The following is a 16,067-nucleotide window of genomic DNA, read 5'->3' on the forward strand; positions in this document are numbered from 1 at the left end:
TTTGCTTGCTCTTGATCTGTAAAAGAAGACATGGGGCAAGTCTCAGTGGTGTGGTCAGAGTGAGAACATATGGCACATACCTCAATTTGAGCAATCTGTTGAATGGGAGAGATGTGATGAGTAGTCATGGCTTTTACTAGCATGTCCAGTTTCCTCTCCATGGTAGCCATCTGAGTTTGAACGCCATTATTGACATTTACTTCATAGACGCCCTTTCCTTTGAGTCCTTGTCTTTCTCGGGATAAAAACTGTTGGGAGTTTTCGCTTAGAGTCTCAAAGAGTTTGATGGCCTCTTCGCTATTTTTCTCCATTAGCACGCCTCCACAAGCTGAATCTACAAGACTTTTGTTAGAATTATTTAAACCTTCATAAAAAGCTTGTACCTGATCGTCTTGAGATAGATTATGATGTGGGCATTTTAGAAGTAGCTCATTGAAGTGCTCCCACGCCTCAAAGAATAGGTCTCCATCTTTTTGTTGGAAGGTTTGGATCTCCCTCCTCAATTGCCTAGTCCTTTGGGCTGGAAAGAACTTTTTCAAGAACTTTGTGGCCAACTCCTCCCAATTATGAATAGACCCTGCAGCCAAAGAGTTTAACCATAACTTAGCATTATCTTTCAAGGAAAACGGAAAAAGAATTAACCTGATTCCTTCCGCGTTTAAGCCATGGATGTTTTGTGTCTTGCAAAGATCAAAGAAGTCTCGAATATGAAGATAAGGATCCTCTGTAGGTGTGCCTCTGTAATGTGGAACCATGCTGAGCAGGTGGGGGGATAAATTGAAATTGCTTTGGACATTCGGCTGGAAAGCAATGCAAGAGGGCTGATCTAGATTATGTGGTATGAAAGAACTCTTCATGGGCTTCCGCTCCGGTGGATTCTCTACAAGTTCTTCTGCCATCTCTTCCTCAACTTTGAATATATTTTCTGATTTTGAGGTGTCTCTTGGCTGTCGAATAGTGCGTTCGATCTCTGGATCGTATGGAATAACGTCTGAATTCTGAGATCAACGACCTTGCATAGACAGAAAATTCTGTAACCGTGGATAGCAGCTTCAGTACTGCTGTTTGGAAGAACTGTGCTCGAGCGTATATGGCTTGTGTGCTCGTCCACAATACCAAATTTGAAATTCTGCAGAAAAGAACTCAGAAACGGATGAGAATTTTTTTAATTTTTAATTTTAATTTTTTTTAATTTTTTTTTTTAAATTTTTTTTAACGAACAGAAACAAAAATACGAAAATAAAAGGAAAGACTTTTAAAACACAATTAACACAATCCCCGGCAACGGCCCCAAAAACTTGTTGTGCAAATATCTACCTAAATAAATAGGCAAATACTTGTACGTTTTACTCGCAAGTGCACAAGATCAAAACAATAGTATAGCAGGCAAATACGAGATCACGAGTCGGACTCTGAACGATGCCCAGCTAAATTATTCGACCACTGAGAAGGAGCTGCTGGCAGTCGTTTTTGCTTTGGATAAGTTTCGATCCTACTTGTTGGGATCAAAAGTCATCATCTACTCGGATTACACAGCATTGACGTATCTTTTCTCCAAAAAGGATGCTAAATCTCGCCTCATTCGGTGGATTTTGCTTTTACAAGAGTTCGACATTGAGATTCGGGACAAGAAAGGTTCCGAAAATGTGGTGGCCGACCATCTCTCGAGGATTACTGTAGATTTTAATGAGGAGGCCACCCCCATCTCTGAGACCTTCCCTGATGAGCAATTGATGCATATTGCTCATACTCACTCACCGTGGTTTGCTGACATAGTAAACTATCTTGTCACCGATCAAATGCCTTTGCATTGGGGGCGGCAAGATAAGTCCAAATTCATGGCCATGGTGAATAATTTTTTCTGGGACGATCCTTATCTATTCAAGTATTGTCCCGATCAGATCATTAGGAGATGTGTCCCCGAGCCTGACCAATCTAGTGTCATATTCTTTTGTCACGATCATGCTTGTAGGGGCCACTTCAACGCGAAGAAGACCACTGCAAAGATTTTGCAGTGCGGATTTTATTGGCCGACCATCTTTCAAGATGCTCACGCTTATTGTGTTTCATGCGAGCGCTGTCAGAAGCTAGGGAGTATTTCACGCCGAAATATGATGCCTCTTAACCCCATTCTTATTGTCGAGATCTTTGATGTATAGGGCATCGATTTCATGGGACCTTTCCCACTCTCTTTCGGCCATCTGTACATTCTGGTTACAGTGGACTACGAGTCCAAATGGGTGGAGGCGGTTGCCTGCAAGACCAATGACCACAGAGTTGTGGTTCAGTTTTTAAAAGACACTATATTTGCTCGCTTTGGTACTCCTCGAGCAATTATTAGTGATGGTGGAAAGCATTTATGCAACCGGGTCTTCGAGCAGCTGATGAAGAAGTATTGCATCACGCACAAGGTTGCCACTCCCTATCACCCTCAGACGAGCGGTCAAGTGGAGGTTTCAAACAGAGAGATCAAGAGGATTGTGGAGAAGACGGTGAACCCGTCAAGGAAAGATTGGTCTCTTTCGTTTGAACGATGCATTATGGGCGTACCGGACATCCTTCAAGACCCCGATTGGCATGTCACCCTACCGTATTGTATACGAAAAAGAATGTCAGCTGCCAGTGGAGTTGGAGCACAGAGCCTACTGGGCCATTAAGCAGCTGAATTTCGATCTCACAAAGGCTGGCTCACTGAGGAAGCTTCAACTCAACGATTGGAAGAGCTGAGGAGCGATGCTTATGATTGTGCTAGGTTGTACAAAGCACGGATGAAAAAGGTTCATGACCAGAACATATTGAGACGATCTTTTGAACCTGGTCAAAATGTCATTCTTTACAATTCACGTCTGCATCTGTTTCCAGGGAAGCTCCAATCTCGATAGACAGGCCCATTCATTGTTCGTTCAGTATTTTCTCATGGGGCCATTGAGATTGAGGATCCAAAGAATGGCAGTACTTTCAAGGTGAATGGACAAAGACTGAAGCCATTCTTGGAGTTGCAGAGCCCAGAGGTTGAGACGACCCTTTTGGAGGATCCGAGTTACTCGGAGTGATTGTCGTCAGGATAGAGAGTCTGGCTGAAGACTGAAAACTTAGCGCTTGTGGGAGGCAACCCTCATTATTTTTCCTTATCATTTGATCTTGTTTCTTTTGTTTTTAGTTTTGATTTTCAGGACAGAGTCTTCCATTCAAGTTTGGGGGAGCATTCTCTTGCAGTGTGCCCAACTTGCATCACCATTTCGGTATTGTATCTCTAGTCACATTGGGGACAATGTATTCTTTTAGTTTGGGGGTGGGTAGACATTTCTGTCTATTATCATTGATTGTTTTTGTTTGATATTTTGTTTTGTTTGCTCAAAAAAAAAAACAAAAAACCTTATTGTTAGTTGAGCATGGTTGCATTTTACTATGGTTTGCATATCATTGGTTTGTCTAACATGTTGAATTTTGCATTTCATTAAAATCTGAAATATTTTGACTCATCTGTTGGATTAGAGAGACTTGACATGTTTAAATCATTTATCACAAGCACTTTAGCATAGGATCTGTGAGGCATGAAATTTGATTTGAGAATGGGTGTCTTGAGACTTGTAGGATGACTTGTTGATGAAACCTTGGCTTATTATTCAAAAAAAAAAAAGAATTTGGCTTAGAATAATATCACCATTGAGTTCTCATTGAGTAACTGGGCCCCTTGCCTCACTAAGCATTGGGTGTTCGCGTAAAAAGATGAGAATTTCAGGTTGGTTGTTTGTTTGGCTAGTTTGACTTTCGTAACCTTTTTTACTTGAGTAATTAAGCCCCTAGGGATGTTTTTACATCTAGTGCCCTAAAACCATCTGGTTTTGGAGTTACTAGCCCAACACTCGTTACATGGGTCAATTAGAAAACTTAAGGGAGTCAAGCATTGCACAGCCGACACAAAAATAATGAATAAAAGTAATTGCCCATTTAAGCCTTGGTTATATTCATCTGAGGGAACTCCTGTGAGTTTTTGGATACACATGCTTTGAGAAAAATTGAAACCTCATGATTCTATGTTATTATCACCTTACACTTTTGAACATGTGCTGTCTCAATTTTCCAACTATGAGTCAATCGATTTTTGATAACATGATGATGTGATATTCATTTTGTTAAACATACTCATGATGTGTGAACCATGTGTTTGAATGTGGATTTTTGCTCAATTGATAATACAGCATTTCAATGTTTGTGGGTATCATTTCTGGCGAACTCTCACGAGACTTCACTCGTCCACTAGGGAGTCCTAGGGGTTTAAAAGGCTTGTTGCATATGTTAAATGTAATCGTTTCTCCCACGAAAGAGAATTTATGTTTCATGCTTTAATTTTGTTTTTCATTTTGTTTTGCTAAGGGACTAGCAAAATGTAAGTTTGGGGGTATTTGATGAGTGCCAAATATTGTGTATTTGGACCCCTTGATTTACATTAGTTAGACCTTTGGCCTTGTTGTTTTCTAATGTTTTGGTTAGTTTTTGTGTTTTTGTGTTTTGTAGGTTAATAAGAGAGGAATGGCAAATTTCATGAGGAAATGCTTGAAAATTCGGAAGTCCTGAAAAGTCGATCGATCGAAATTTTGCCCGAAGTTGATCGATCGAAATTTTCCAGAACTGACTTTTGCAGACGCGCACCAGAACACCCAATCAGGGGCTTCTCCATGACAAAAAGCATTTCTCCCTCTGATTTTCGCAGGAGAACACGCTGGTTTCGTGACCTTGGTTGTCTCTAGCAAGAGAGGAACCCTAGAGAGGGTAGAGGAGTCATTTTACATGGGTTTCTAATCCTAATTTCCTTCTATAAAGCCATAGCCATGCCTCTTTGTTGGGGAGGAATTTCAGAGAACAGTAGCTAGGTTTAATTTCGTGCATTTTGTAGTTTATTTTAGTAGCTCTTTTCTTTAGACATTTGTCTTTGTAAAGCTTTTCTTCTATTTTCATGTTTATTCTTCAAGTTTTTGTGGTGTTCTTAGTCATGGGAGGCTAGAACTCTCAACTAAGGTTGAGGATGAAACCTCTCAATTGATGACACTCACACACTTGTAGTACTACTTGCACATTTAATGTTATATTATTATGTTGTTCAAGTTCCATTCATTTAATGCTTTATCTTTTGCAATGAATGTGGTTGGTGGTAGAAATAGGACATTTGATGTGTTTCAACCGATGGATACATTGTTTTATCAGTTTGAAAGATGATATCCATTGTGATTTATTCTTTGAATGGATACAATGGATGATTTGATTTCAAATGGGTACTCTTTGTGATTTATCTTTAAGTTGGATTCATTTAATGGTTTTAAGGTTTATGGTTGAGAAACTTGAATGACACCCTAAGCTTAATGTTCTTTGGGTGTTCAAGTGGAAACCAAGAGTGTGAGTTGTTGGATTTGGTTTGGTGAATTCCTTAGCCTTAGTCCCTTTTTACATATTTCATTTCTTCCTCTTTAACTTAGCATTTTTGGTGCATGTTTAACCTTCAAACTCTTGGAACTAGGTTAGAATAAGGATGATTAAGCAAAACACTAACTTTTGACGATTTCCCTGTGGATTCGACTTCGCACTTGCACACACTATATTGCAAACGATTCGTGCACTTGCGAGTACTCTTTTAAAATCACATCAACAGGAAACACAATTAAGCTAACACATTGCCCGAAGGGCCTTCGCCTTCCTGTGCTCGTACTTCAATTTCAGCCTTTGGCAGGCCTTCTCGGATGATTGCAACAAAATTTCAGAAGCCTTCTTCTGGGATTTGGCATCCGCCCGTGCCTTCTCAAGACTTGCCCGAGAAGCCTCAGCTCCCGCTAAACGAGCTTCCAAAGCTTTGGCGGCTTCCCTCGACTCGGCCAATTGTGTTCCTAAGTCATCCTTGGTTTTTTCCAACTCGTCCAACCGGGTTCTCAGCAGATTTGCAGACAGCTCAGACTCAATTAGTTGGTTCCTTAAAGAGTCCACCTCCTTCACAGCCTGCTCACTCTCCCAGATAGCCTCTCGGTTCCGCGCCTTCAATCCTTCGGCCTAAGAAAACTTCTCCTTGAGAGACTGGTTTTCTTCAAGTAAAATGGAAGCCTGGGAATTGGCCTCCAACAGTTCCTAATCTTTGAGCCCCAGCTAGCCTTTGAACTCTTCCATCCGGTCGGAGAGCTCTCTCATCATCCTCCCGATCCTCGTGCTCTCAGAGGGATGCCCCTTTCTCGTATCATCAAAAGCATTGTGGAGCTCCACCTGGGGAAGGGTTGACTGGCAAAAGTGCAAACCAAAAATTAAGAATAGTTGTAATTACAAAACAGGAGGAAAGGAATTCCGAGCACCAACCTTGATATTATCATAAAGAAGAATGTCGACCATTCATTCGGCCGTCACCCTGCCAGCTTCTATAGAATGATCGGAGGAAAGAGCCCAATAAGGATCTCCAAAGGATTTCCCAGTAATCCCTCATCGAGAGATCGTAGTAGTGGAGCCCTTCGAGTGAAAGGGTCGGACATTGGAGGCCCCCTGGAAGGAACGGAAGCTTTAACCAACTGAGGGTCCGGTGAAGGATTCACCGGAGCCTCCCAGATAGAAATTCCTCTGGCAGGAGGGATGCTTCCAAAACCCCACTCCGAACTGGCAAAGGAGATTTTGGGCGCGTCTTGTGCAGCATAGGCCTGAACTTTGGTGTTTGCAGGGACAAGAAAACTTGGCGGAGGAAAAGACTACCTTGTCCCAGAGATCAAACTCCCGAGCTCTTGAATTTGAGAGTCCGGATGAGGTCTCTTGGAAGACTCATCACCGGTTTCTTGTCCTTTGATCACTCTCCTTTTTCGAGAAGAGGATGGAGTTTCCTCCTAGACTGTCTCCGCCTCTAGGTCAGAAAGACTGACCACGCAAACGTCCGGATCTTCATTACCCAGCCTCGTCACAGCCGGATCAGAGACGGGGGCCGACACATCGCCTGATAGAAAAACAGGATCAACAGCGGCATTGCTTGCATGTACCACAAGGGCGTTGGTATCCCGGGAGCTCCTAGGCGAAAAAAAATGGGCCTTGAAGGCGGAGGCAGAATATCTCCACTGGGGTTGGTCGTGGCTAGGTTTGCGGCCACAGTTTCAGGAGACTTGGAGGAAAGGTCGTCCAAGTTGGGAATCCTCCTATCATCACGAGTCTTCTTTTTTGAAGGCTTCTTCGCTGTGACTAGCGTAGAGGGAGTTGACTGCAAAGACTTGGAGAATTTGTCCTTCTTCTTCGATCGGTTGGATGGGCTAGCAGTTGAAGCTTTACTTTTCGCCAAACGAAGAGATATTGGGACCTTCCCTTTAGGAGGGAGGCATCAGTAACGACGACATCATAGTCCCTGTCGGTGTCCTCCGTAGCTCCGGCATACCTCAGGGCTGCCTTGACCCGCTTCTTCTACTCCTAGGTCAGTGTGGGAAAATCGTCACACTCTTTCTTTAGAGTACCCCATTCTTGGGGCACTTTCTCTTCCTCTGAGAGGACTTGTCCGCTAGGGCATTCCCATTCCCCGGACACGTAGAAGAACTCATAGACCCTGCCTTTGTTGTTCAAGTGGTGGCCCTTACTGTCTATCCATATAAGCCCTAGTTTTCTCCGAGAAATGAAGGACATTGTCCCACTCTTAGAATCTTTGAAGAGCGGACGACAGAGAGCAAAAAACTCTAGGATGGACATCGTACACCCGGGATTGACTGAGGGCCAGACAATGTACAACCCAAGAAAAAACCTCCAACCGTTCGGCATCACCTGGAATGGTGATAGTTGGAGAAAGGCTAGCAATTCCCGGACGATGGGATGAAAAGGAAGACGAATGCCTGCAATGAACATCTGCCTGTTGAGGCAAATATCTCCATGTCTAGATTCAGGAAAAACTGTCCCATCAGGATCAGGAAAATGAAGTGTCACCGACGACGAAACGTCCTAATTATAGCGGAGGAAAGTCTCATCGTTCGATGAGTATTTGGAGCGCAGCCCAAGGGCAAAGTCTATGTTCGGAGGGACGTCTCCAATCAGTGGAACTTTGCCTGCCGAAGAAGGAATGTCACCCGTGTAATTGATGGCCTCCGACTGATCCACTCTGAGAAAGGCGGGATTAGGTACTACTTCGTCGAAGAGAGAAGCTGTTGATCCATGTGAGGAAGACATTTTTGGACGAGGAAGAAGGAAAAAGTTGCAAAGCTTAAGGAAGAAGAAGACGGAGTGTTTGAAAAATTAGAGTGAATAAAGTTTTTGAAGAATGGATGGGGTATTTATACTAAAAGCTCGGGGGCACGTGGCGCAACCGGAGAGGCGATCATTAAATGCACAGTATCAAAACTTGACCGTTTCACCTCGAGCAGTCCAACCAGCAGTAAATTAGGTAGCTAAGGCGCTGGCAGGGTGTCTTAATGTGACATGACTTTTCAGCTGCCCGGGCACGTGGCAGTTACACGATGAAAGGGAGATATGTAATCATTGTCCTAGCCGAGTGAAAGCTGGAGCGTCGTTTGTCGAGAAGAGCAACGGTCGAAATGTTAGACAGCGTGTGGAGTACGAGAACTATTCATAATGGCCTATCGAAGAACCAAAGAGAAAGGGACACGCGTCTCGGATTACGACACGAGCACAAGGGTCACAACTGGCATCAGCACAGGGCATTAGCACGCAAATGAAGTGACAACACGTCACCCGGAACAGAAGAAAGGCAAACCACCTGAGATTCCGGGATTAAGGAATTATCGGACAAACTCAAATCTCGAATCAATCACCCAAAAATTCTGAGATTAAGGGATTACCGGACGAACTCAAGACCCAAGTTAGAACCGAAGATTAAATAATTCCATTCTCTCGAACCACAAACTCGAGTAAGGGAATTAGAAGGGTAACTGTTGGGAACATTCCCGATAGTACAAGCCCATTTCAAGAAAGCATTGGGCCCAGCCCATCTTAGGGAAGTACAAGTCCACGGGCTTCGAATTAGAAGGCCCAGACCCGGATAGAAAACAAAAGGCCCAACCCATAGTATGATTAAAGGGCCATCCAAACTTTCTAGAAAGGGCACGAGCATAGGGGCACTTAAAGGGGAGAATGATGTGATGGCCTCTTGTTAGAGAAAATATCGGCGCCTACAAAGAATGAAAGGACAGTAGCAGCACAGGAAAGGTGCCGCCCCTAACAAGTCACAGTCCAGTTAGTCTAATACTATAGGGGTGCCGGAATGCCGCCCCTATATGGCCTCATTAATAGGTAGCCCTGTCACATATGGGACTCCTGGCATACATAGAGAAGTGGTAGCAAAAAGGCTCACACGGGTACAATACAATGATGACGAAGAGAGAAGCGTTCCTTAGGGATGAAGGAACATACCTGAGCAAATGAGTCTATAAATACGGTTCATAATCAGGTATGAAAAAGAAGGGGAATACTCTTAGAAAAGACTTTAAAACTAAATCTACGGAGGAGGCTACGCCGGAAAACCCCCGGCGTGTCATTGCTGTTTTGCAAGAAATTAGATTTGAAAAATAGAATTGACTTATAATGAAAAGCAAGTGTGTGCTCAAAGTGTTAACAAAAATTAACAATGCGGAAAATAAATGACACAAGGATTTTTGTTAACGAAGTGGAAACTCAAGATGAGAAAAACCACTCTGAGGCAGCCAAACCCAGGACATCCACTATTCAGAAGACAAGACTAGATACAAGATAGTAACACTCACATACCCCTGATGTAGTGGTCATACCTTGCTCTCTAACGTGTAACCCAACATGAATGACTCCCAACCAGGTCTCCTACCTGAAAGGGTCTTCAATGGAATCTTTTACCTTAGGGCCGATCCCTAAGATAGACTTCAGTTATAGCACAACAACAGCACACTTGCGATGGCTTGAGAGAAAACAAATCAGCTCCAATAATCTCACAAAATAACTCTCTAAGCTCTAGTGGAATTCAATACCGAATTCTTGCAGTTCTCAATGCCCAGGGGCCTCTATTTATAGGCTGAAGGTTCAAATGGGTGACTGCCTTGATAACTACGGGCGCTGTCCGGACGGTGGACATGGGTCGTCCGGACGGACAACTGTGCGACCAAAGATTCCAAGATTTTCGCTGAAAATCTTCCCTGTTTGAGAGCCACGTCCGGACGGTCGCACGTCCGCTGCAAGTAATTTCCATATAAGGTTTCGCACGTCCGGACCATGATAAGCAGGCGCCCGGACGGTTGAAGTTGAATACATAATTTCCATATCTGTTGAACGCGCGTCCGGACCATGCTGACTGACGTCCGGACAGTTGTATTTGAATTGAGATTCTTGCCTTATGAATGAGCGCGTCCGGACGGGAATCCACGTTGTCCGGACGGTTGAATCAATCTTCCCTTATTTGAACTTGGAAAGAAAATCTAAAGCTGATCGATCATTGGAAGTCGTTCGGACAGGTTGCTGAGTCGTCCGGACGGATGCAAGCTAGAACAGAAGCTTCTCGATACAGTGGAGGGTCTGGACGGATGGTGCTTGGTCTGTTGGGCATCTGGATGGTATGGCACGTCGTCCAGACGGTCTGGGAACTATGGACAGATGAGCGTCCGGACAAGAGTACACGTTGTCCGAATGGCTGGCAAGGAACCGATTCTCCTGACTTGTAAACAGTGCAGAATTTCTTGAGACACTTCTAAATAGTGGAATCCCTGTTAAAAAGCATATTTACATATAAGTTATTTTGTCCAACAGAATGCGGCCAATTACAAACTAACAAACTCACCCTTTGGCCATTCTGGGACAAAAATCACTTGATCGGTTTGGAAATACATTCCCGGTCCAAAAATAAAAATTACTCCCCCTTTTTGTCACAAAGGGTAAAACAGAGTAATAAAAACCAACCATAACAAAAAATTACTCCCCCTAACGGTCTCAGAAGGACTAGGGTAAACAGAGTAATATTAGTCCAAGAGTTTAATAAACATAGCAGAAAATAAACCAATTGTCTCAAACACAACAAAAAGACAACTAAACAAAAAGGAAACTCAAGCATCCTCTGCCATAGGCGCATCATCCTCATCGTCACTGCTGGCAGAATGATGGAACTTGAGACACTTTCAAAGATCCAGCTGGTTCTGCTCGACACGCAGGTTGATGGAGTACACCTCTTGCTGCATGGTGGAGATAGACTGCTGCATGGATGACATGGAGAGCTGCATGGTACTCATCCCTCCCTGAATGGCAGCCAGGGCCTCCATGATCTGAGAAGAATTGACTTTCGGCTCAGAAGGTGGGACGGTCTGAGAGGAGGAGGCCATGTCTGGAGAGCCAACAGGCATGACAACAGGTGCATCATCATCAGAATCATCTCTCCGTAGTTGTGCATTGGACTTCATCAAAGTCTGCTTGTCGATAGGATTCCGAATCTTCATCTTTGGCTCCCCAGCAATACTGATGCCTGACTGTAGGATGATCTGGGTGAGTAGGCAGCCGAAAGGAAGACCGGTTTTGCTCTCATCACGGGCCTCCAGAATAACGCCCAAAATATGCTTGCACAGGCAGAAGGGCAAACGGAGATGAATGGCATAGACGAACTGGGCCCTCTTCAAAATCAAGTCACTACGCCTGACGGTCGGCCAGAGATTGTGCTGAACAATCTTCGCCAACATGCGATGAGAGGCAAATAGGGTGCCGATCCTTATGGTGGTGGCGCGCTCCTCTCCTTGGGGAACAGTGTGGAAGAACTCTCTGAGATCGTCCATAGAGGGAGGAATGACTACCTCATTATAAGGACTGCCAGGCAGCTCGAGGACAGGTACTCCGATGAAATGACTGATGATCTGGGGATCAACAGTGATGATATGGCTTCCAACAGTGGACTGAAGTACCAACCTGTGGTCATCGTCTTGCAACGCCTCCAGGTTGGCATAGAAAAGTCTGACAAGCCTGTTGTAGACAACACAGGCACATGAGTGCAGATACCCCCAATGATAAGTTTGGATAGTGTCATGAATACTATCCAGAGGTGCCACCATAATGTTAGAGCGGACCACATTCCACTCGGCAATGACTGGACGGCCCATGATCTTGGCTCTAATGGCTGCTTTGTCTCCTTCAGTCCTCTGGCGAACTCTACGTTGTGGACTACCTGCAGACATGATTCTGCAAAAGAAACCAACAATATTTGCCAAAAGAAATAATCCAAAAATATTCTTGTTAGGTTACAAAAATTATAACGGCAATAAAAGGACTTTTTCCAAAAATATAGACATAAATTATCACATTGTAGTCCCAAAAAAAAAAAAAATCATCACAACAGATATATGCACCTCATGATCTCAAAAAAACATTCCTAAAAGACATGAATATTCTAACAGTTTTTAAAACAAAACTGAAGAGAAAAAGACAAGAAAAATACTTGGAATGTGAGAATAATGTGCAAAAAGACAAAAAGGAGCAAGATAAATCCAAAAGCTCGCAAGAAATTATGCACAAGACGCCAAAAAGAGAGATTTTGGTGGGGTAGAGTAGAAATGCGACGACTAGTTATATATAGGGCCTGTGGGGTCCCCGTCCGGACGGTGTATTAATGCCATCCGGACACATGCTGCATTGGAAACAAGCGAACAGGTCGCGCGCATCCGGACAGGTGGCCTCACCGTCCGGCCGTTGGTGCCCCCCGAGTTCGGAAAAAATCTGAACCATTCGGACGTCTAATCTTCACCCGTCCGGATGCCAAGAGAGACCGTCCGGACGCTTCACACTGAAAAACAGAAAACTGAAGAGAAATTTGCAGAATTTAATTTTTTTAAAGTCAATTTCAGAACACGCATGTATAATCCACTGATAACACAATCAGAGAGCATCTCAAAACTAAGCAGAGATATAAAAGAGAGTTGAGATTTTAATTCGCACAAATATTTTCCTGGACATAGAAAATTCAAATAGACAACTCAACTCATGCAATGCGTGTGTGTGTGTGCGTGAAGACTTAACCCACAAGGTATGACTTTCAATGATATGACAAATAGCAACCAGATTTTCTAGACAAGATAGAAAATCAGTGAAAGATTAGTCAAAAGTCAAATCTTACTAGGGCCAAGCCACCCTCATCTGATACACTCCCTCTAAGATGCAGCACACAATTGTTTTACTTGTACCATGAAGGACAAGGTAAATTTTTACTTGCACGTAGAGGGCAAGGCATTCAACACATAAGCAGTGAATATTAATGAGCAGAATTTATAAGTTTTACTGCTTGACTCTTACGATGCTGCAACCTAGAGAGAACGCCAGAGTTTTTAGGTTCTAGGTTCAACTAGCATGTGGTCAATTTGGCCATCTTATGAAAAACTTATTCTCTTATCCATAATTTCTAGAACCAAAAAGTCAGAGAAGGAAAGATGTACCTTTAGGGGAATCTTGGATAGTGCACATTTTCATCACATGAGGAAAGAAGCTATCCTTCTTTTGCTTATACAGAAAAACACTTGGCAAATTATAGTCATAAACTCTCAATTATATCTAAGCACAGTAAATTAATACACAAATAATTGAGAGATCAGGTGAAAACACATGCAATATCTGATATGCCAAGAAAAAAATCCTAAAAATTCTCCCCAATTTTTATTTTTTTTAAATTAAAAAAAAAATGCAATATGGAAATGACATCATATGCATGGCAAGATCAAACCTGATGATGCCAATACAGAAAAACAGTCGCTTGACCTGCTTTTTCTGTCTTCCCCAATAAGTATCTGCAAAATTCTCTCAAGAGACATAGGGGCAAAAACACAACTGGCTCCTAGATTGCATACAAAATATGGCATGAAGATAAGCAATCAAACTTGATGCCGTAGGATTAGGAACCAAATCCTAGGCATGAACACTTGAACCTGCTAGGTGTGTCTGTTCTCTCTCGTGGGGTGACTGTCCTTATTGACCCAAGCCTGCCTTCCTGTGGGTGGTTGCTGGCAGGACTTCATCATCCACTCCATCACGCTCTGCATCCAGATAGGTGGCCCACTGTAGTATTGATCTTCTTCCACCTTCTGAGGCCTTCTAAACTACTTGGATTTGTTCTTAGATTTGCCACTGTGATTGGCTGGTACAAATCGCTGCTGAGGCCGCTGATGCTGAGATACTTGGTATCGTGGTGCATGAGACCAAGGAGCTTGATATCTTGGTGCTTGATGATAAGGAGCCTGATACCATGGAGTCTGAAATTGGGCCGCAAGTCTAGTGCCATGATTAGCCTGTCAGGGCACTTCTTTCTTGGCCTTGGCTTTCTGAGCTTTCAGGAGGGAGCACTGAGGACGAACATGCCCACTTAGACCGCAGTGATGGCATATGGGAGGTCTTCTGATGGAATGAGGCTTCTGAGTGCCTGGAACATCATCTTCGACCTTGTCCTTCCCTTTATCTTCAGTAGTGGGAGGAGGCTCTGGGACTGCAAGTTTTACAAATACAGTCTTTGAAGTAGAGGGAGCGTCAGAAGAGGGAGCTACATACCCGAGACCAGTCTTGTCAGTTGGGCTCTTCTGAATAGACAGCATACGAGTCAGCTTCTCATCAGTGACTCTTTCTAGCTGGAGCTGAGTCTCTAGCAGCTTCTCCTCTAGCTCTTGTATTCTGAGCAGCAATGAACTCTTCTCAGTCTGCAAACTGTTTAAATCATAAAGATGCTGCTTACGACCTTCCCTCAGTTTCTCATACTCTATGTAGAGTGTCTTGTAAGCCTTCTTGAGTTCTTCCCCATTATCACTATGCTCCTAATAATAAGAGTCTTCCTCCTTAGCGTGTGGGGCTACAAAGGCCAGCAATTTCTCAGACTCTGGAGCTTCTTCTTCTGACTCATCACTGAGAGTCACATTGTACACCTTCCCCTTGCCCTTCTTAAGATTCCTGCAATCGGCTCGAATATGCCCAAAACCTGAGCATTCAAAACATCTGGGCCCTCTGGGATCCTTTTTTTCTTCTTCCTCAGGTTCAGCTTCTCTAGGAGCTCTCTTCACTTTTTCAGAGAACTTCTTTTTGAATCGGTCGTCTCTCATAAGTCTTCTGAAATTCTTGGCTAACATAGCCACAACTTTTTCTTCCTCCTCAGAGTCATCTTCAAATGAAGCTTCTACCTTCTTCTTGGAAGCCTTTAGGGCAATGGTCTTCAGCTTCTTGACCGGGGGTAGGGACAGCTCATAGGTTTGAAGAGATCTCACCAACTCTTCAATCTTCATCTCTTCTAGATCTTTGCTTTCTTCAATGGTGGTCACCTTGATCCTAAAACGCTCAGGAAAAGATCTTAAAATATTTCGGATGAGTTTTACATCCGAGATAGGCTTCCCAAGACTCACCATGGAGTTTCTCAGGTCACTCATCTTAGAGTAAAACTCTCCAAATGTCTCATCGTCCAACATCTTAATCTCTTCAAATTTTGAAATCAACATTTGAAGTTTGACAGATTTTACAAGTTTAGTGCCTTCATTTGCTGTTTCCAAAATTTGCTATGCTTCTTTGGCTGATTAGCAATTTGAAATTTTTGCGAATTCAGATGGTGAAAGTGCTTGGCACAGAGCATGGAGGGCTTTATCATTTGAAAGACGAGCGGTTTTCTGAGGGACTAGTTCGAGTGTTGTATCCTCTGGTTTAGTCCAACCAGTTTCAACAATACTCCAACAGTCAATAGATTTTAAAAAGAACCGCATACGTACCTTCCAATAGCCATAGTTCATACCGTCAAAGGTAGGAACAATATTAAGAGTTTGAGACATTATAACAGATAGAAGTCAAAATAAATAACACTCAAGAACTGAATCTAAACAGAGTGTATCAAGCTCTGATACCAATTGAAAAATAGAATTGACATCTAATGAAAAGCAAGTGTGTGCTCAAAGTGTTAACAAAAATTAACAATGCGGAAAATAAATGACACAAGGATTTTTGTTAACAAAGTGGAAACTCAAGATGAGAAAAACCACTCCAGGGCAGCCTGATGAGTGCCAAAAAGTGTATATTTGGACCCCTTAATTTACATTAGTTAAACCTTTAGCTTTGTTACTTTCTGATATTTTGGTTAGTTTTAATGTTTTTGCGTTTTGCAGGGC

General features: G+C 43.1%; 1 non-coding gene across 1 annotated transcript; it reads left to right on the forward strand.

The window, feature by feature from the left end:
- The first annotated feature begins 399 nt into the window (after window positions 1-399).
- On the forward strand, window positions 400-506 carry LOC133874406 (small nucleolar RNA R71). Its single transcript, XR_009901269.1, has one exon. It is a non-coding gene; the product is annotated as a small nucleolar RNA R71 (small nucleolar RNA).
- Window positions 507-16,067: the final 15,561 nt, after the last annotated feature.

The sequence above is a fragment of the Alnus glutinosa genome, chromosome 7 (genome assembly GCF_958979055.1).
Source record: "Alnus glutinosa chromosome 7, dhAlnGlut1.1, whole genome shotgun sequence".
Taxonomy (NCBI): Eukaryota; Viridiplantae; Streptophyta; class Magnoliopsida; order Fagales; family Betulaceae; genus Alnus; species Alnus glutinosa.